The sequence below is a fragment of the Bubalus bubalis genome, chromosome 19, assembly GCF_019923935.1.
Source record: "Bubalus bubalis isolate 160015118507 breed Murrah chromosome 19, NDDB_SH_1, whole genome shotgun sequence".
In the NCBI taxonomy this organism is placed as follows: Eukaryota; Metazoa; Chordata; class Mammalia; order Artiodactyla; family Bovidae; genus Bubalus; species Bubalus bubalis.
The window spans coordinates 34,638,338-34,647,656 of record NC_059175.1 but is presented as its reverse complement, the minus strand read 5'-3'; the positions used below and the strand labels follow the sequence as shown (position 1 = coordinate 34,647,656).

General features: G+C 42.2%; 1 pseudogene; it reads right to left on the bottom strand.

The window, feature by feature from the left end:
• Positions 1-1,189: 1,189 nt before the first annotated feature.
• LOC112580707 lies at positions 1,190-1,368 on the bottom strand (annotated as a pseudogene).
• Between the last annotated feature and the right edge of the window lie 7,951 nt (positions 1,369-9,319).

The window sequence follows — 9,319 nt, the reverse complement described above, 5'->3', positions numbered from 1 at the left end:
CCCCAAGGAAACAGGGTTCTCAGATATTTTATTCCTGTAACTCTTTTCTTTCTTTTTTTTTTTTTAAGAGAAGGAAGTTGAGAATAGAGTGGATGAAGAACAAGATTTCAGAATTCTGAGCAGGGTTGAAGAAGATGTCCAAAAGAATATAGAGAGCCTTATGGGGTAAGAGACTGGAAAAGTGAAAGGGTTGGGAGAGCCTGGCTCCTTGTGACCATAGGCATAGGGTACCCAGAAGGGCAAGATGGAAGGGGCAGACCATTGAAGGTGTAAACATCTGATGGTCAGGCTTGAACTGGTGAAGAGCATGGAGCCTGGAAGGTAGCTGAAGCACTGGTTACCTAGAGATGCCATCTAACACAAAGTGGGTAAAACTAATTCTTGGATTTGGGGTTGCTGCTGCTCTGAGAGCTACTGAAATAAAGGCCTTGGGTCAATGAGAGCAGTGGCCGAGAGCTTCCCTCATAGCTCAGTCAGTAAAGAATCTGCCTGCAGTGCAGGAGACCCGGGTTTGATTCCTGGGTTGGGAAGATCCCCTGGAGAAGGAAATGGCGACACACTCCAGCGTTCTTGCCTGGAGAATAACATGGACAGAGGAGCCTGGCAGGCTATAGTACATGGGGTCAGCAAGAGTCAGACACAATTTAGCGACTAAACCAAATAAAACCAAAGAGTGGTAATAATGAAGATACTCATCAAACACTTGGTTAAAAATCCATGGAGGTCAATGCCATACTCAAAAGAAAGCCACCCACGGGCTCCAAGTCACGCGTGCATGTTAAGTTGCTTCAGTCGGGTCAGACTCTTTGCGACCCTTAGGACTGTAGACTCCCAGGCTCCTCTGTCCATGGTATTTTCCAGGCAAGATTACTGGAGTGGGTTGTCATGCCCTCCTCCAGGGGATCTTTCCCACCCAGGGATCAAATCCTCATCTCTTACATCTCCTGCATCGGCAGGTGGGTTCTTTACCACTAGTACCACCTGGGAAGCCCCCAAGTCACAGATGTGAGGCCAAAAAGGGAAGAAAAAGAAACCAAATCCTCCCTGTGACAGTATAGTGGGTGGAGCCAAAGCTGCATGAAACCTCAGGAGAAAAATTAATACCTCACTTGCAAGTGCTGAAGAGGAACAAAGAAATGAAAAAATGTGAGGAAGGCAAAATCTACACTTTGCAACTGTTGTTATGACAGGGAGTTGCACCGTTTCTGGAGAATACCAGGTATATGTGTGGAGAGAAGTTAAGTAAGCTCCTATTCCAATTCCCTGCTCCAAAAATTTGCTCCATTTACTGTATTGTCCTCAAATAGATGATACAGCTGATAAGAACAGATACTATACTTGCTCTTAGCTAAAAGGCCTGGAAGGGATTCTTTCCTGTAATTCTTGAGCCATTATTCCAGCCCTATTTCCTGCTGCACCTAATCAATGCTGGGTTGTTTTAGAATGCCTATTGTTTTGGTCTTATGAATCCATATCTTTTTTCTCCTGAGTTTAATTTTTCTTTTCTTTCTTGTTCTGTGACTGTGTTTCCCATTATTGAGTTGTGAATGGTCTTGCTGAGAGAAGCAAATAAGGACCAACTTGATATTTTGAAAGGATACAAACTACTCTCCCCTCACCCAAAAAATTAAAGAAAGAAAACAGAAGGACTTTTAGGGCTAGGGTTCATTTTCCTATAAACAAATATAAATAGGAGAGAGAGATGGGTATATGGTATGATATATAGCTATATCTATGTGTATGGTGTGAATACATAAGATAGACTTCTTTTCACTGTAGTAAGTGGAGTTTATGCAGAATTCTGCCATGTGGTGAAATCAAAAGACTTCCTAGGCGGAATGCTCTGCAAGAATCTTCTGCAAGGAAAATTTTGTTGTTTTTGTTTAGTCGCTAAGTGGTGTCTGATTCTTTTGCTACCCCATGGACTGTTGCCCACCAGGCTCCCCTGTCCATGAGATTTCCCAGGCAAAAATACTGGAGTGAGTTGCCATTTCCTTCTCCAGGGGATTTTCTTGATCGAACACATGTCTCCCACATTGGCAGGCAGATTCTTTACCACTGAGCCACCAGGGAAGCCCAAGGAAAAACTAAAAGACACCAAACAAGCAAACATACACCCAACCTTCCAGATCCTCCCTGGATCCTTCTATTTATCACTGTTCCCCTGACCACAGTGTATGGCTACCTTTCAGCTCTGTGTGAAGACCTGTCCGGGACATTAAAATGGGGGTGGGATCAACTCTGTCCTATAATCATTTTTAACTGGTTCTGTAAACAAGCCTAGTTTATGGGCTTATCATTAAAAGGCATTTTTGTTTGATTGCCACTTTAAGATGAACTCATTGGGGAAGATATTGTTTTCCTGCCTGTGGAAGAAAACTATCAAGCATAATGACATTTCTGGTCATTCTAATTTTATAAAATGAGACCCCCAATCTCTTAAGTCTTATTTCAGAAATTAAGATCTTCAGTCATAATATGTTAATTAACTCCAATTTGCATTCACAAATAAGACGTCCTCCATTTGCTAGAGCTGGAACTGGACAAGTTTGTCTTTGGAGAAAAGGATCTGATGAACTTCTTGCCTCTTGGTTCATCTTTCTCATCGGTCAATAGCTATTCTTTCTGACTTTGAGGTTGAAGATAGGAGAGGAAAGACAAAAAGGAAAGAAAAAACCTACTTAATTATGCTGTCTGTAGGCTTCTTCTTTTCAGAGCCTCACAGATGGTCCTCTAGACTTCCAACCTGCTTGGCTTTCAGATGACAGCAGTTCTCCTCACCTCTGATCTATTGTTCCCTTCACCCCTCAGCCTCTGATTTTCTGGTGCTTCCTCTTGCACAGATCTTCTCCAACCCAATTCCCTGTCCTCTGGCAGAAGTTCTTTTATGCGTGTCTTTAGGATCACACATAAAAGGACCCTGGACATCTCCACCTGGCTATAGGCAGCACGGATCTTGACTTGCAGTCAAAGGGGGACAAAGTTATCTCCTAAGCACAGTTCTCTCTGCTCCTCCAGAGCACCAGAGGGGCTTTAGTATATGTCAGAGGAACCTCCCAAACTCAGCAACAGAAGCAATTTCTCTTAGAGTTTCTGCTTTGAAAGCCCTCCTACTAAACTCCAAGGCAGGAGTCAGCCTCACACTCACTCCTTGTCCCAGAGTGGAGGGTAGAACTCACAGTAAGGCTTTCTCTATCTATAAGTGTTGAGTTAGTCACTCCGTCATGTCCGACTCTTTGCAGCCCCATGGACTGTAGCCCACCAGGCTCCTCCTAGCCATTCCCTTCTCCAAGGGATTTTCTGACCCAGGAATCAAACCCTGGTCTCCTGCATTGCAGGCAGATTCTTTATGGTCTGAGCCACCAGGCAACCCCTCTCTATCTAAAACTTTCTCTTAAATCTCCCTCTTAATTTCCAGTTGGGGAATCTTTATCCCCTTGAAGTGGGTGTGGTGAGGTTGCTCAGTCGTGTTCAACTCTTTGGAACCCCATGGACTGTAGCCAACCAGGCTCCTCCATCCATGGAATTTTCCAGGTAAGAGTACTGGAGTGGGTTGCCATTTCCTTCTCCAGGGGATCTTCCCAACCCAGGGATCGAACCCAGGTCTCCCATATTGCAGGCAGATACTTTTACCATCTGAGCCACCAGGGAAGCCCCAAAGTGGGTGAAGGCCCTAAATCATGTACCTGATTCCATGCAATTTACTTAGAAATTTGCATCTTGGTTTTCAGCTTCTCCCCTCACTTGATATCTGAGGTTCTTTACATGGCATCAGCTGAATCTTTCATTTGATACATTTGATATTATGTGTCATATCTTTTCAGTGTCCTCTGCCCCTTTTAGCACCTTCCCTGGAAATTTCCATGTTCTTATGCTGCATACTCTACCAAGTCCCTAAAGTGTGTCACTTCCTGGGGCTTAGCCTTCCTTGGTCCTCTTCATCCTTTTTTGACGTCTTACCTGTTCCAGTCACCCCTCCCCCCATAAGCACCCCCATCATGTTGTAGATTTGGGGTTCCAGCCTCAAAGCTAAGGGAGCTCTTTGCTAAGGGAGCTGCGGTGACTCTTGGGAATGCTGTGTCCCGTGTTCTTGATCCACATCGGCACTGGGCATGTTCATACACTGTCAACTGAAAGTGACAACTTGACTCAGAAGTTTTCTAAATTTGGGAATGCTTTATTATTGTTCTTCTTGCTTTTACTTCTTAGTAAAACCCTTCTTACCAACTAAATAGCTCAATTCATTTGCTAGTAAAAATTTCAAACAAATAAAATAGGAATAAGTGGGAACAGAGTGAGAGTGGGGTCTGGGAGACCACCCATCTGGCATCCTCCACAGCTCCACAGGCACTGATAAAGAAGCCCAGGGCTTCAGGAAACACACTCGGAAAATCTTGACTTTAAAACAAAAAGTGACTTTTAAAACAGGAGCAAAGCATGGAAGATTGATTTGGGGGAAGGCTGTGTGCCCCACAGTCCTTCAGAAGTCACACCATATGGGCTTCTGCCTCCTCTCTATGAAAATGAGTGAATGCTCGTGCCCCCAGCCCCGATTCCCCGCTTACTTCTGAGGCAATCAGCTTCTAAATGCCCCCTCTTGGCGAGACTTCAGTGCACTTTGGAATTTTGTTTATTTCTCTAAAACCCAAGGTTCTGAAATGGAATCCCTATGATGAGACTCATAAAGGCAAGTGTGTCTTTTCTTTAAAAACAAAACAAAACAAAAAACCCCTAAACTAAAAACAAACAGTTCTCAAAACTTTATTCTTTGGATTATGTTTATGGCATTTTAGTGCCATTCCTTAAATCTCTAAACCGTATGAACTGCTGAGACTTGAACAGACTAATTATGCTGCTGGCTTTTTGAACCTTGACTGCCAGGGACTATGTTATTGCTTTGAGTTTTAAAAGAAGAGCCAAAATATCCCTTTACCGTTTCCATGTCATTTTTTTCCTGTGCTGACACTGTGACATAGACATCATCTGGCCAACACAGAGGAATGGACTCTGCCCTTCAGCTCTCCCACCTCCCAGCCACGTGGGTGTTTACACTTTCTCATATATATTCAGATTTTCTGGTCAGGCATGTGGAGCAAGTCAAGTGGTTGCTTCTTAGGGAGGAATTGGCAGGATGACTCCACTTCTTTTTGGGTGAGAAGAAAGATTCATGAAGACTAGAAGGAAAAGGATTCAGAAGTAACACTGGAAAAAGAAAGTCATCTCTTTTCTCCCCTACAATCCTTTCTCTGTTGGTGACTCCATAAAAGCTGGTGTTTAGGAAATAGGACTCTTAAGGGCTCAGGTCTATTGAGTAAAATATGCTACCATGATCCTGACAAGCCACACACTAGGGATGATCAGAGTTGGAAAGGCCTGGACCCACAGAAATTTTGGAATGATTATCTTGCATTGCCTGCAGTTTATCCCTGGGAGGAACAAAGTCCAGAGCGGGTGGTGGGGTCGGGGGAGCCAATGAGGAGGCTTGTGGGGCTTCTTGTGTGCTTTCCTTACCACCTGGGGACCCTTGATTGTTGAGCAGTCTGAAGAGAGCTGAGATTCTCAGAGCTTTGCTGAGGAATGACAGAAGACCAATGTGAGCTGTGGAAGCAGCTTTCAGGATGTGTCTGCTCTGAACAAGCTCCTTGGGACATCTTAGGTGGCAAGAAACCCTCTGCACTAGTTGGACAACACTGTTTAAAACAATTGCTACCTTTAGAAAGTAACCATTTTTACTTAGAATTTATTTCCAGAGGATGTTGGACTGAAGGATTGATATCTAATGATTAACCTCTAGTAATTAACCTGCAGAAGGCACAAAAAGGAATCAGCTTCATCACCCAGGATGTCAGCCCAGCTCCTCCACAAACACCCATGAACACCCCGAACCACTTTTCTCTCTTTTGATGTTTGTAGTCCACACATGCAGCTTGGCACACGAATAGGTACTATCTTACACAGTGAATGATTGCTTTATGTGCTCTGTCTTGACTCCTCAGCAATATATTTCTTAAAAGCAGAGAATGAGAACATGTGTTACATTTTTAATGTATCACACAAGGCTTCTCAGCTCAATACTGAGCACAGAATGGGTCCTCAGAAAATCTTGGTTTACTGATCAGTGACTGGCAAGTTACAGTAATTATCAAATGCATCGAATAGCCTTATGGCCAAGTTTTGGTCCATTTCAGTTGATTGACAATACTAACCACAGAAGCAACCCACAGATATTTGGGAACTTGAGGTCAGTTTTATGGCATTCCAGGCAGAGAAACATAATCTGTTCAAAATGCTTAAAACTAACTTGTATATTAAAAATGACTAATTTTTTCTTCCTTGTCACTGAGGAAAAAAAAATTTGTTCTTTTGTATTCTCACTGTAATAAAACATAAAAGGTTACACAGACTTTTTATGGAGCATTCACATTCCAGCTCTGCTATTTATTGGTTGTGACCTTGAGGAAATTATATAAATTCTGAATACCTCTCTCTCTCTCTTTTTTTTTTCTTGTCTCTCATCTTCAGACACCATCTGGAGAACTTCTTTGCTTGGAAGTTAAATTTCCCACTCTATACTGTTCAGAAAACTAGCCATTTTGAATTGATGCAATTCAAAATACTTCCACAGATGTACACACCTAGATATACATACCTAGATAGAGAATGACCCATAGATAGACAGATGGTAGATAGATACAGGAATGATTATTCTAATTGCTCTTTTAAGAGGTTGGATTATGACTCACTGACAGTCTAGACCTGGGTGGGTTGAAGCGTGCAGTCTGGGCTATATACTTGGGGAAGAACATTGACATTTGTACAAAGAGCAGAAGCATAGAAAATATTGAGGCAAGGAGGGAACCTGTGAGAGGAGAACAGGTGGTCAAAGTGGAACACAGGATCAGAAGAGGAGGAAGAGCAGGAGGCCCCCACAGGTAGAGTAGACCAGAAGGAGCTTTGAAGAGAAAAATTACTAGAAAGTTATTGATTTGTTCACCATGGGGTATGTTGGGATCTTTTGCCTTGTGTCTCACCCTTGTGTCTTTAATAAAATACCCTTCAAGGTATTACACTCCCTGAGGCTTTTCTGTGAAAGGTCTTTCTGATGGGACTGTTTAGAGGATAAGTTTCACTTTCTTTACCTCTAAAATGATGTGATGATGGGGTTAGAGCATATAAGCAAATGAGCTCATGCTTATGAAATATTTGCATATAGTGATTTTTTAAAATAACATTTTAAATACATTGTGAATTGATTTATCTATTAGTTCATAACTGCCTATGCTTTTACACTTACTATTGGTTAGAATTGCTTTTGTGCAATATCATGAATGTTTGAGAGTGCAGGAATTAGACTCAGACAAACCTGGGTTCAAAGGATGACTCTGCCTCCACCCCCACTTTTTGTGAATTCAGGCAAATGCTCTCTCTTTTCTTATTTGTAAAATGGGGATATACCTACGTCTTAGTGACGTAGATGGTAGATAGATGATACATGAATGAAAGCGGGAGGGCTAAAGAGGCAGCATTCCAAAGCTGTATACTAAGAGTGCCCAAAAGAAAAATGATTAAACATTCAAGTGGGGGTAATTGGAAGAGATTTTAAGACATGGACAATTTATCAAGTTGTGGGTAGGAAGCAACACAATGGCTGGTGCTGTATCCTTAGACCAGCAATAGAAGATCTGAGAGCTGTGGAGAGAAGTAGGGAGGGGGAAGAGAGCAATCTGGAAGAACACTTGTGTGGAACAGAGAAGAAGGGAGTCGTGTGATGTGATCCACACTGGTCGCTATTTCTGGGCACAGAGCAGGCGTGGGAAGCAGGATGGAGACTAAGTACAGAGAGGCATGGGAAGTATCCAGCATAGAAATGACTAACACAGGGACTAGTGTGGTAACATGCGATAATTGATTGCACTTATTAAACAGAATGATCTTGAATCTATAGCTTTTTTGGTACCTTGAAGAAATCAAAAGAATATCTCATTTTATATGCCTGGAGAAATCAATTTGATTAAAATATTGGTTCTTGCCAAATTCACCAGGGTTCATTAGAGATCACTCATATGTAGCTCTTCCTCAGGAGTTAGGGGCAGTGTTTCCAGGTTCCCTGCTAAACTGTTTTTCTCATGACAAGAGTATAAATATGCTTCATGAACAGGAACTGCACTGCCAGTGATCATATACCCTGGCTCGCTCACTTTCTATCATGCTACCCAAGCCGAGGTACCACACCTCTTTGAGCCTCATGTATAAAAATAGTCTTCTATTTCTTGCAGCAACATGGATGGACCTTAATAGTATTATGCTAAGTAAGATAAGTCAGATGGAGAAAGATAAATACCATATGAATTCACTCATATGTGGACTATGAAGACAAAATAAAACAAAACAGAAAAATGAAAAGCCAAAATAAAAGAATTAACCAAGCTAAAACAAACACATAGATATAGAGAACAGAACAGGGGTTGTCAACGGGAAAGCAGTAGGGGAGGGTGAAATGGGTAAAGGGAGCGACTGTATAGTGATGGATGGAAAGTAAGTTTTTGGTGGTAAGCACACTATGAGGTGGGCCTTACTTAGTAGCTCAGAGGGTAAAGAATCCGCCTGCAATGCATGAGACCTGAGTTTGATCCCTGGGTTGGGAAGATCCCCTGAAGAAGGGAATGGCTATGCAGTCCAGTATTCTTGCCTGGAGAATTCCATGGACAGAGGAGCCTGGTGGCCTCATCCATGGGATTGCAAAGAGTCAGACAAGACTGAACGACTAACACTTTGGTGGTCCAGTGAAATGAAAGTCTTGAAATAAGTCTTTCTAATTTAAAATATACCTGATCTGGGTTTTGGGGCTAGACTCTTAAGTACTTACTTATGTCCTATTGCCAGTAAAAGTGCTAATAAATAATGTAATTTTCAGTTGTTTTTGATGGTAAAGGAAATAAATGTTCATACTTAAATATCTTTTTTCATGTGTGAGTTTTAGGATAAAAACATTAAGACCACAAAGATTTCAGTGAAATGAGATAACATTTGTGAAATTATCTGTCACAGGGCCCAGGATACGGAGGCGTCTTAGCAGATGCTTGCTTCCTTCTGGAGGCAGGGGAACTTCTGTTGCTTCTGAACTTGGGGGTGGAGTACTCGTTTTACCAAACCTGTTACTCCATTTACACAGTTCTTCCAATTCCATTCAACAGAAGCCATGTGGGCAGTTTGCAAAGTCAGGAGCACTGCCATGAAGACGAGTGATGATTTCTGCAGATTTTCCAAGTGTTCTCCACTATAGCCAACATAAATAATTACAGAAATAATTCCTACATTA